This window comes from Berghia stephanieae, chromosome 12, assembly GCF_034508935.2.
Source record: "Berghia stephanieae isolate SIO BIC M18660-M18661 chromosome 12, UCSD_Bste_1.3, whole genome shotgun sequence".
Taxonomy (NCBI): Eukaryota; Metazoa; Mollusca; class Gastropoda; order Nudibranchia; family Aeolidiidae; genus Berghia; species Berghia stephanieae.
The window spans coordinates 4,054,758-4,068,497 of record NC_088371.1 but is presented as its reverse complement, the minus strand read 5'-3'; the positions used below and the strand labels follow the sequence as shown (position 1 = coordinate 4,068,497).

The 13,740-nt window shown below is 33.8% G+C and overlaps 1 protein-coding gene across 1 annotated transcript in view; it reads right to left on the bottom strand.

Moving 5' to 3' along the window:
- Positions 1 to 13,740, bottom strand: part of LOC144957710 (uncharacterized) — a 94,311-nt gene that overhangs the window by 80,213 nt on the left and 358 nt on the right. The gene's annotated exons all lie outside the window — the stretch shown is intronic.

Below are 13,740 nucleotides of genomic sequence, written 5' to 3'. Positions count from 1 at the left end.
TTTTTCCCCACGCATTATAAGGACAAACTGGTGATTTTTAAGGGTAGTTAAAATGTCTACGATGTTATTTACCCTGAAAACTACTTATTACATTTTCCTATTTCAAGTAGGCAGGTCTGCTATGATAAGTATCAGATCCATAGTCAAAATAAGACAAACAAAAATAACTTTTATTTTAATCAATAATCCATACAATTTGATGACAACATACATGAAAGTGAGAAAAAAAGGTACATGAAACCAAAGCATAAAATGATACCATAAATAATCATAAAAATACAACATTGTAATACCACCAATATTTACAATAATAATAATAATAATAATAATAATAATAATAATAATAATAATAATAATAATAATAATAATAATAATAATAATAATAATAATAATACTAATAATAATAATAATAATAATAACAATAATAATAATAATAATTATTATTATTATTATTATTATAATTGTGAAAATAACAGAAGCGCCGCAGCAATAATATCTAGTATTGTATTTGTAAATGGGGACCACGCTTATATCCCATTCGTTGACAATTAAGAAGATAGGGATTATATCATGGTAATTCTGTTTTGGATAATAAAGTTATTGACTTTTAGTAATACTAGGTGCTCCAAAATGCTTTGGTCTGGGTGATCTTTATCTTCGGGGAAATTCCAACATAATAACGAGCCCACCACTTATTTAACACATTTCTATCGTTGATTAAAGTTCTAGAAGAATGGGATTTTGCGAACATTGTCTAAAAGTTACAGACATATTAGTTTAACGTATTGTTTGGTAGAATTACAGAATTAATTCCCAAAGACAAATAATTGAATCTTTTAGAATATCACAAACATTTCAGTAATTTTCCGTACTATAGTCTAGAGTGAAACGAGCTTGCGTACTTCAATTATTCCATGTCAAGGGTTGGTTTCTGTGTTTTTAAGAATTTTAAGGCGTTTGTGACGCATTGAAAGAACAGAAAATGTATAAGGTAGTCTAAAAGTATACTTTTCTCAAAGGCACCTGAGGATAAATAAGGCAAAGGTAAATGGTGCGGATAGGGCACCAAGAGCACCCCTCGGTGTACTTAGATTGAAATCGCTTAGAAGTCAAAGATACAAGCAAAGGGTCCTAACAAGTGAAGTACAACACTTCTTTTACAAATCACATCAAAACAGAAGAACCAAGAAAGGAAGAAAAAAAAATATATATATATACATATATAGGTTATATACACTGGTTATGATATCAATGCTGATAATAACAACAACAACAACAGCAACAATAATAATTATAGTAATATTAATAATAATAATAATAATAATAATAATAATAATAATAATAATAATAATAATAAAAACGAAAACACAGGCCTTTGTTATTGTTTTTGCCATCCGCGTTTGTGAGTTGTTCTCACTAAACTGTATTAACCAGACTATAAAAGTTCATGGTTACACAGAGTTTGTGTGTTGGTCCGTTATACTTCCGGATGGCAATGTTGTGAACTCCTTGGCCAAGCGCATTCTATCTATAGATAGTTCGAAGATGACGTCACTCAAGTCTTTGTTATTGTTTTTTTTTTGCCATCCGCGTTTATGAGTAATGCTCACTGAACTGTTTTAACCCGCCTATAAACGTTCATGGATACACACCGTTTTGTGTGTTGGTCCGTTATAGATAGAATGCGCTTGGCCAAGGAGTTCACAACATTGCCATCCGGAAGTATAACGGACCAACACACAAACTCTGTGTAACCATGAACTTTTATAGTCTGGTTAATACAGTTTAGTGAGAACAACTCACAAACGCGGATGGCAAAAACCATAACAAAGGCCTGAGTGACGTCATCTGCATACTATCTATATTTCCAGATGGCAATGTTATGAGCTTCTTAGCCAAGCGTATACTATCTATCGATAGTGTGCGCCAATCGAAGTATAAAGGACCAACACATTAAAGTATGTGTAACTTTGATCGTTTTTTCTCTCATTAGTAAATATAAGTCACGATGGGACGAATGTGTTGCTTATCTACTGTGTAGCCTTGTTCTAAGCACTGCATATTATATAGAACGAAGGTGACGCAATTTTGGTCTTTGTTATCAGTTTTTGTCATCCACGTTTATGAGCACATCTGCTCAGTAAATTGTATTAACCAGACTATAAAAGTTACATGGTTACACATGGTTTTTTTTCTGTGTGTGTTGGCCCGTTATACTTCCAGATGGCAATGTTATGAACTTCTTAGCCAAGCGCATACTATCTACAATTTCTTCCCCCAGCCAGAAGTACATATAGATAGTATGCGCTTGGCTAAGAAGCTCACAATATTGCCATCCGGAAGTATAACGGACCGACACTCAAAACTATGTGTAACCATGAACGTTTAAAGTCTGGTTAACAGAGTTTAGTAAGAATTACTCATAAACGCGGATGGCAAAAAAACAATAGCAATGACCCGAGTGACGTCAACTTCGATCTATCTATAATTTTAATATTTATTCCCAGACTATCTACGCTATTTACACCCGCTAGATCGCTCGCGCTGATGTAAATTTCACCCCTTTAGTTCTTTGTTTAGTCCAAAGACTGTAGGTACATAGTGTGGCTTCATGAATAGCTCGTAACGCGTTTGTCCGAGACAATAGACATGAATAGTCTTGGACTATCGTCATAGTCTCGGTCTACGAGGGGTTTATTTTCACGAGATCCGTTGCCAATCCTCACTCACTAACATTGCCACTCTGGGTTCAAAATGATACAGCAAATACGCTTCTACAGTCGTAACGTCACTTCCTTTGTAAAGACGCATGGAAACTTAGTAACTGGCTCTAAACTATCGGAACAATGGCGGACGCCCTTATGAAATATTTCTCCGACGAGCATAAAAGTGTATCCAGAGGGGAAAGAAAACAACACAAATCTGATCATGTTTTGACTTTTACACATTCTGATCACAAGACATATAAAAAGTTCTATCCAGTATGAAGAATAAAAAGTACCGATATTCTTTGTTAAGAACCACGATTGCCGCCGTTGCTTGACGACATCACATCAGACTAATGAATCGAATTGTACACTGTGTATACACTTGACATAAACAATTGTAACATTTTAATAGTTGAAAGCCAGAGGCGTAGCTTTCTGTTGTAATTTCTACACTCATAAAAACTGACAATAATATGGATAAAACATGCAAATGAGAAAAATTTACAACTAATTCTTCAGAGAGGCGAAGCTCGTAATATTTTTCATACGGGAGGCGAATAACAATACCATTAACAGATGACACACAACCAGGAACTCAGAGTTCGGTGAGGTCAAATTAATAATTATGTCATTTTAATTGGATTCAGGAGTCTGATGTCACGCCGCCCGGCAACGGCGGCCATCTTGGTTCTAAACAAAGAAAATCATTACTGTTTATTCTTCATGCTGGCTAGAACTTTTCATATGTCACGTGATCAGAATGTGTAAAAGTCAAAACATGATCAAATTTATATTTTTTTTCCTCTGGATACACTTTTATGCTCGCCGGAGAAATATTTCATACGGGAGTCCGCCATTGTTCCGATAGTTTAGAGCCAGTTACTAAGTTACCATGCATCATTAGGAAGGAAGTGACTTTACGACTGTTGAAGAGTATTATCCATCTCTTGTATCAAAAACTGCGGTTGCTTTGAAAGCTTATAGATAGTATGAAGTTGACGTCACTCACGTCTTTGTTATCGTATTTTGCCATCCGCGTTTATGAGTAATTCTCACTAAACTGTATTAACCATACTATAAAAGTTCAAGGTTACACATAGATATGTGTGTTGCTCCGTTATATTTCCGGATGGCAATGTTGTGAGCTTCTAAGCCAAGCGCATACTATCTATAGATAGAATGCGCTTGGCCAAGGAGTTCACAACATTGCCATCGGAAGTATTACGTTCCAACACATAAAACTCTGTGTAACCTTGAACTTTTATAGTCAGGTTAATACAGTTTAGTGAGAACAACTCACAAACGCGGATGGCAAAAACAATAACAAAGGCTTGAGTGACGTCATCTTCTTTCTATCTTTTCTGTACAAAACTTGTTTGGTGTTTAAGAAATTAAGATTCAGTGATATTTTACATTAGTACATTGAAAGCCCCCCCCCCCCCCTAGTGAACATAATTCAAGAATTGCAAACATGTACCGCTCTGGGTTGGTGTCCACTGTGTATTCATGGCTTGTCTCGTGAGAACTCTATGACAGTTAGTCGAGGATTGTGTCTTTGTGAAAGGCATTTCTCCTCGTCCTATCGAAAACGGGCGTTTTATATTCGGAGGATCACCCTGGTTTTTTATACTAATGTCTTTATCCGAAATATGTATATAAACACCTAACAGGCTGCTTGTGTCGTCTTATATATTACATATTATTATTTTTTTTTAATTGAGCTTTTATATAGCGCAATATCCACTTAACGTGCTCAAAGCGCTTTACAAGGGGTCCCTGATCAACAGGAACATTTAACATGTAGGACGAGACATGACGCCTGTTTAATAATAATAATAATAATAATAATAATAATAATAATAATAATAATAATAATAATAATGCTGAAAACTTATATAGCGCTATAACTCCGAGACACCAGACTCTAAGCGCTTAAATTACAAATTACTTTGGCTGAAACATACTCATTCACACACACAAGCACACACACACACACACACATACACACACACAACACAACACACAACACAAACCAAACCTATCTTGCTTCTCATACCATCTACTAAAATCGAAACAAATATGTTTTAAGCGAACGTTTAAAAATAGACAAAGATTCTTTTTCACGAATGCTCTGCGGTAAGGCGTTCCAAATAGAGGGTCCGAAATGAGAAAAGGATCTCATTCCAGCATTTTTCCGAATTCGAGGGATAACTAGTTTTGTGGAATCACTGGCCGAACGTAAGGGGCGGGGTTTTGAATATCTTTCAATTAGTTCTGAAAGGTAGGAAGGGGCAGTACCTTCAAGACAACGATACACTAAAACACAAGCTTTGAATTTAATTCTTTTCTCAACAGGCAGCCAATGCAGGTCATGAAGTAGAGGTCCGGCAGAGTCGCACCTACGCTTCATAAATACTAGTCTGGCAGCGCTGTTTTGGACAATCTGAAGACGTTTCAGATTGTATTGCGAAACGCCAAACAACAGAGCATTACAATAATCCAATTTCGATAGTACGAGGGACACAACCAGGTGCTTGGTCACATCCTCAGATATGAACCGTCTAATGGAAGCAATCTTTTTTAGTTGGAAAAAGAGAGATCTAACCAAATTATTAACCTGATGCTCCATCGACAGTCCAGAGTCTAAGAATGTGCCAAGGTTTTTCACTTTGTCAACAATTTGAATAGAGGCATCCCCTAACTTCAAATCTGTTTCACTTTTCCACTTCCTGTTCCCCACATACAGCACCTCCGTCTTATCATCATTCAGTTTCAGTCTGTTCTCATTCATCCATTTCTTAACACTTTGGATACAATTTTTACTATTGGCTGATACTTCTTGTAAATTTCTCATATTGGAAACGCAGTACAATTGCGTATCATCAGCGTATTGATGGTAAGACAGACCAAAACTTCTGATGATTTTAGACAGAGGGCCAACGTACAAAACAAAAAGAACGGGTCCAAGTACTGAACCCTGGGGAACCCCACAATCAAGAAAGATTTCCTCCGATCTATATTCATCCACCGTAATAATCTGTTTACGATTAAACAAATATGACCTAAACCAATCAAGCGCTGCACCAGACACGCCATAAGTAATTTCAAGACGTTTGAGAAGAAGATTGTGATCAATAGTATCAAAAGCAGACGATAGGTCAAGCAAATTCAGCAAAGAACATGAACCATTGTCTATAACAGAGAGGAGATCATTAACAACCCTAACAAGTGCGGTTTCCGTCGAATGATGTTGCCTATAAGCAGACTGAAATTTTTCTTCAAGACAATTATTTTTAAGATGAGACAGTAATTGTTTCAAAACAAGCTTTTCTAAGATCTTAGAGAGAAAAGGAAGATTAGAGACAGGGCGATAGTTTTTTAAGTTCTCTTTATCGAGATCAGGTTTTTTCAAAATGGGTTTGACATGAGCAACTTTGTAAATGTCTGGTACAGCACCTGACTGCAACGAATTATTAACAATACATGTAAATGGTGTTAAAATTACATCAATGCACTTTTTTAGAATGGCAGTATTTATGGGGTCTAAATCACAACTTTTAGTTGGAGACGACATAATGCAATCACGTAAGTCAGCTTCAGTAATCTTTGAAAAATGTGTTAACGAATTACCATGAAACTTGTCAAATGTTGTAGGGATCGATTCAGACGAGAGTTCCTTCCTGATGGTATCCGTTTTTTCTTTAAAATATTGACCAAAGCGAGTTGGTAGATCTGCACGATCGATTAAAGATGGGAGAGCTGGTTGCGTCTGTTGTCCCAGCAGTTCCTTGGTCAAGGCAAAGAATTGTCTCGAACGTCCCACGTTTTTGAGGCTTTCTTCATAGAATTTCTTTTTGGCCCTGAAATTGACGGCTTTTGCATCATTTCTAGCCGCGATGTATCGCTTCTTATCGACAGCATCTCTGGACTTGAGCCATTTTCTTTCTGCCCGCCTCCTGGCTAATCCATTCAATTTTATTTCGGTATTATACCAGGGTGCTTGACGTCTCACTTTTACTGCTCTAGTTGTTAAGGGAGCATGCTTGTCCACCGTACCAACAATTGACTCGTGGAGACCATTCGCATCATGTTTATTTTTAACGTTATGGTCAAGGTCTTTTTTAAAAATGTTCATGTTTATATTCTTCAAATTACGAGATGTTATCATCTTTTTTACTTCGTGCTTCATTGGAAATAAAACGCAAAACACAATTAAATGATGGTCAGAGATTAATTTATCAATATTTGAGACAGGTGAAGAGAGAGAATGTTCAATGTCTGTAATGACATGATCTATTGTGTGGCCATGGTTGTTTGTAGGACCGCTTACAAGTTGAATATAGTTGTTTGTGTCAATAATCTCCCGAAATACTTTCGATTCATTTTTGTTTCCGAAATAATCAATGTTAAAATCACCCATAAAAATATTATGCTTTTTGTTAATGGATTGCATAGACATAAATTCTCCGAACTCAGATAAAAAATCAATTGTTGATATTTTGTTTTGTTGGCTTGGTGGTGGGCGGTAGACACAGTGAAACGACTTTTTAAAATTATTTTCATGAATGGCAAATCCAGCGTATTCAAAACTTCTAAAATTCTCATGGTGAAATGATATCTTGTCAAAGAGTGACAAGTTGTAAATAATTGCAATACCACCTCCTTTCCTCCCAATGCGTGGAAATGATTTAATACAAAAGCCTTCGGGTGTAATTGCTTTCATAATTGGATCATCGTATGAATGATTAAGCCATGTTTCCAAGATGACAAAAATATTAATTTTATGATCTTCAATAATGTCAATTATGTCTTGAGTTTTATTACGACACGATCTAACATTTAGTAATCCAATTTTTAAACTGGTATGATCACTACGGCCAGGTACTCATTTTACACCTGAGTACGGTGAGAGAATGTGAGAAAAGAGTCTTTTCCAAGGACCCAACTATGCGTCGAACGAGGTTCGAACCCAGGACCTTCCGATCCGCTGTCAACCAGGGAAGAGATAATAAATTATAAATGAGGTCAGCCTGTTTTCAAAACATTAAAGTCCAATTTGAATAAATCTATTCTTACACTATTTGAAACAACCCAAAATTATTTACTAAACAATACCACTGAATGCAACTTTATGATTAGTCTATTTGTTCACGGTAAAGAGAAACAACACATCATTGCTGTAAACATTTGAAAGTTTGAGTCGTATTTTATTGCAAACGATGAAAAGATCAAAGAAATTCGGCATTGTTAGAAAAATGTTTGATCTGTCTATCACTATTGTATTCAAAATGCGTAACGTCAAATAAAATATAGACGAAGCCCGCATGCAAAAAACCTCAGAGAACCGCATTTTGTAGATAGGAGGAATTTGGGATATTACTTGCACACGGGACTTTGACCGGACTGTAATATATCAACGTTTCGGGTTTCACGTAAATGTGTTTTTACTGGTATGTTTCATATGTTTTTGTGAGCAGATTATAATTCAATTCAATTCAATTCAAAAGTTTATTTTTAGTTAATTGTCAATATAACTCATACAAGAATTTAATATTTCCATCAACAAATCAAGTAAGTAAAATCAATAATAAAGCACAGCAAACAATGATAGTAATAATAATGATAATATTAATAATAATACTGATAATGATAATAAAATAATAATAATAATAATAATAATATAATAATAATAATAATAATAATAATAATAATAATAATAATGATAATAATAATGATGATGATAATATAATGATAATAATAATGATAAATAATAATGATAATATAATAATAATAATAATAATAATAATAATAATAATAATAATAATAATAATAATAATAATAATATATAATAATAATAATAATATAATAATAATAATATAATAAAAATAATAATAATAATAATAATAATAATAATAATATATAATATATAATAATAATAATAATAATAATAATAATAATAAATAATAATAATAATAATAATAATAATAATAATAATAATAATAATAATAATAATAATAATAATAATAATAATAATAATAATAATAAATAATATAATAATAATAATAATAATAATAATAATAATAATAATAATAATAATAATAATAATAATAATAATAATATAATAATAATATAATAATAATAATAATAATAATAATAATAATAATAATAATAAATAATAATAATAATAATTAAATATAATAATAATAATAATATAATAATCATCATGATGATTATAATGGTGATAAAAATAATGTAAAAGTATTTTAAGATTTAATTAATAGATAAGTTATTTATTATGGTGTATTAATAATTAATAATTAAATAAAATCGTGAGACAAAAAAAAGAAGAAGTCCTTGGTACAACTCTAATAATTCACATGTTATGAATCAACATAAAATACGACATGACGATAATGATTTTTTACACTGTACAATGGGATTTGTTTACATAAGATTTATATAATCATGAAATGTCATTATAGCAAGAGTAATATCATTGCTGCTACTACCACTACTACTAGTTCTACTACTACTACTACTACTACCACTACTACTACTACTACTACCACTACTACTACTACTACTACTACTACTACTACTACTACTACTACCACCACCACTACTACTACTACTACTACTACTACTACTACTACTACTACTACTACCACCACCACTACAACTAGTTCTACTACTACTACCACCACCACTACTACTACTACTACTACTACTACTACTACTACTACTACTACTACTACCACCACCACTACTACTACTACTACTACTACTACTACTACTACTACTACTACTACTACTACTACTACTACTACACTACTACTACTTCTACTACTACTACCACCACCACCACCTACTACTACTACTACTACTACTACTAACTACTACTACTACTACTACTACTACTACTACTACACTACTACTACTACTACTACTACTACTACTACTACTACTACTACTAGTTCTACTACTACTACTACCACTACTACTATACTACTACACTACTACTACTAGTTCTACTACAACTACTACTACTACTACTACTACTACCTACTACTTACTACTACTACTACTACTACTACTCTACTACACTACTACTACTACTACTACTACTACTACTACTACTCACTAACTACTACTACTACTACTACACAACTACACACTACTACTACTACTACTACTACTACTACACCACCACTACTACTACTACTACTACTACACTACTACTACTACTACTACTACTACTACTACTACTACTACTACACACCACCACTACTACTACTACTATACTACTACTACTACTACTACTACTACTACTACTACTACTACTACTACTACTACTACTAACTACTACTACTACTACTACTACACTCTACTACTACTACTACTACTACTACTACTACTACTACTACTACATCTACTACTACTACTACTACTACACACTACTACTACTACTACTACTACTACTAAACTACTACTACTACTTACTACTACACTACTACTACTACTACTATACTACTACTACTACTACTACTACTACTACTACTACTACTACTACTACTACTACTAGTAGTAGTAGTAGTAGTAGCACCACCACTACTACCACTTATAAAAAACTAATAATAATAACAAGAATAACAATAATAACAACAATTATTATTATTATTATTATTATTATTATTATTATTATTATTATTATTATTATTATTATTATTATCGTTGTAAGAGAGTTAGCTTATAGCAAGTGGGTTTAATGAGTTCACAGTACTTGTATATCAGTTAAACTTGGTCATTCTATTGAGTAGTCAGGTCAGTTTTACGTTCCAAAGTTAAAGGATTCGTCATTATATTGAGTACTAGAAAATTACTTTCTTTGATTGGTGTTACTTGGTATTTGGGGATAATAGCATCAAATTATAGTCGGAATTTATTATTTGAGCGTACAGATTATTTGGGTGTACTGAACGTAAAACTAACGTTTACCAAAAGTAATATTATATCATAAAAGGCGGGGTTTAACATTAATATGTAGGAATTGACGTTTCAGGTTTTAATATGATTTGATCTTACTCTTAGGGGTTGGATTGTAGACTGATAGGGAACTGTCAAAACTAGAAAGAGGTGTGGCTTGAAATAATTTACAATAGGGGAAAAAGATAGCGTTGCTAGATTCGGATTATTATCATTATTATTCTGATTCTACTTTACAATGAGCTGCACTTACCTAAGTTCTAACATCCTACTAAGAATCTTTACTTTACGGACTTAGAAATAATCCACGTATATTGAAAATGGTTACTTAAGGCAAAAGGACTTAACATTTGGATTGATTTTACGGATTTGGAATTTATGAAACTGGTTGAATTATGACCGTGCTATTTGATTTGGATTTGGAATTTATCACAACAAATAAACTGTAAGAAATGAAACTTGGAATCTGGACTTTTATTTGAATGTCTTGATGTTGTGCATTCAATTATCATCACCGGCCCTTGAACTCTTTCTTCATTATTAACATCTACAACACAACGCAAAGGATAATACTACCATCTATCAAAAACACCACTATACGATCATAAGCCATTACATATGTGTGCAATTACGCCACATCGTTGTTATCACCACCATTACCGTCACTACCATCATCACCACCACAACCACCATCATTATCATTATCATAATAAAAATAGTAACAATAACAATGAACAGTGAGAGTGAAAATCAACATCGACAGACGGTAATAAATAATGATGGCAACAACAACGGTTGTGACTATGATCTTCATTGATTACCAATCATATATCTAATGTCACAAGATACTCAAACATTACAAATAGCGAAAAATAAGAATTGTACATACACAATAAAATACACATTAATATAATATATTTCTCATATGTGTGCCAAGCTCAAGGCATGCTCGATTATAATGACAACAAACATACACGTTCCCCTATTCACACCCATTCGCCTACACACGTCCACCAATCCACCCCCCCCCCCACACACACACACACACATACACACATACATAGATACACACACTGATCTACGAAAACACTTGTACAAACAAACAGTCGGCGAAAAAAAATGAATTCAAAGGATTCAAACATGGCTAATAATAGACGATATATCCAAATAATGGATGTCATAATCTTATAGATAGTATGCGCTTGGCTAAGAAGCTCATAACATTGCCATCCGGAAGTATAAAGAACCAACACACAAAACTCTGTGTAACCTTGAACGTTTATAGTCTGGTTTATTCAGTTTAGTGAGAATTACTCATAAACGCGGATGGCAAAAAAACAATAACAAAGTTCCGAGTGACGTCAAATTCATTCTATTTATACATTGACGTATACCACAATAAATAGGTAAATAATCTATTTTTTTTAAAAAATAGATATATGACTAGAATGGGTTTTTTCATTCTCTAGAGATATCAGGTGCCTAACTAACATTTTTTTTATATATTCGTTCAAAACGTTGAGACAAAAAATTCCAAATCTTCTCAATTCTGTCCCCGTGGAATTATTTATAAATTAAATTGTATAAACTTGTACATAATAGTAGGCTCTTCAATTAAATATTTAGGTAAATATTTCTATGAAATAATTATACCGTCTGCCTTCACAGATTATGTGATACTCATTTTCAATTTGTTACAATTTAGACAGAGCCAAGAAGGAAAATCATTTTTGGTTTCTGCCATCTCCCCTTTCGCACATACAATGGGAGCAATCTATAGATAGTTCGAAATGACGTCACTCAGGTCTTTGTTGTTGTTTTTTACCATCCGCGTTTATGAGTAATGCTCACTAAACTGTATTAACCCGACTATAAACGTTCATGGATACACACAGTTTTGTGTGTTGGTCTGTTATACTTCCGGATGGCAATGTTATGAGCTTCTTAGCCAAGCGGATACTATCTATACACTCCTTTGACACACCGTTTATTCACGAACTGGAACCGAACGGAGACGAAATGGAATGGAATCAGTTTACAGCCTTAGAACATTATAGTGTTATGAGGGGAATGTGATTGTCACTGATTCTGTCCCTTACTTGCGGGATGTATAGTCCAGTGGTATGACTGTCGCCTTTGGACCGAAAGGTCCAGGGGTTCGAGTATCGCTCTGAGCGGTGCAGGGTTTAGTCCTTTTAAAAGGCTCTTTCGCATAGTCTCTCAACATACAAAAAAAAAAGCATTCTGGCCGTTAACAGATCTAGCGGGTGTAATTAGCGTAATCTGGGACTAAGTATTAGAATTATATTATGTACTTCTTTCTGGCTGGGGGAAGTAATTGGATTCAGTAGTCTGATGTCACGCCGCCCGGCAACGGCGGCCATCTTGGTTCTAAACAAAGAAAATCATTACTTTTTATTCTTCATGCTGGCTAGAACTGTTCATATGCCTTGTGATCAGAATGTGTAAAAGTCAAACCATGATCAAATTTATGTTTTTTCCCCTCTGGATACGCTTTTATGCTCGCCGGAGAAATATTTCATACGGGCGTCCGCCATTGTTCCGATAGTTTAGAGCCAGTGTTACTAAGTTACCATGCGTCATTAGGTAGGAAGTGACGTTACGACTGTTGAAGAGTATTGTAGTGTTTAGAACAAGGCTACGCGGCGGATAAGCAACATATAAGTGCCATCAATACTTATATTTACTAAAAACATTACACGCAAATTCACAAATGATTTTTACAGCCCTTAACCTGTTTCACTCTCTCTCTCTCTCTCTCTCTCTCTCTCTCTCTCTCTCTCTCTCTCTCTCTCTCTCTCTCTCTCTCTCTCTCTCTCACACACACACACACACACAAACATGGATGGCAAAAAAAACTCACAAAAGAATCAAAACGTTGCCATCCGGAAATATATCGGACCAACACACAAAACTATTGTTACCATGAACTTTATTGCCAAGATAACACAGTTAAGTGAGAATTACTTATAAAAAAACAATAACAAAGACCTGAGTGACGTCCTCTTCGTTCTATCTATTTAAAAAA